This window comes from Choristoneura fumiferana, chromosome 20, assembly GCF_025370935.1.
Source record: "Choristoneura fumiferana chromosome 20, NRCan_CFum_1, whole genome shotgun sequence".
Classification (NCBI taxonomy): domain Eukaryota; kingdom Metazoa; phylum Arthropoda; class Insecta; order Lepidoptera; family Tortricidae; genus Choristoneura; species Choristoneura fumiferana.
The window spans coordinates 7,453,133-7,453,361 of NC_133491.1; positions in this window are offsets into that span (position 1 = coordinate 7,453,133).

A 229-nucleotide genomic window follows, 5' to 3' on the forward strand; every position below is an offset into this window, starting at 1 on the left:
AGCCGAATATTTCCGTCATGCCATGTATTTTGTTTAGCCTTTGTTTTGTTTTGTAGGTGAGTAGGAGTTGGATGTTTTGCGGTTGAGAATGGTCACCGAGACAGTCCCATCTCTAACTTATTGTAATATGGACCCAAATTGATTTGTAAATATCATTGCATTCAAGATTTTGGAACATAAAAGGCGGACGAAAATATTTGTATCCGAGTTTAAAGTCTCAGTGGAGACT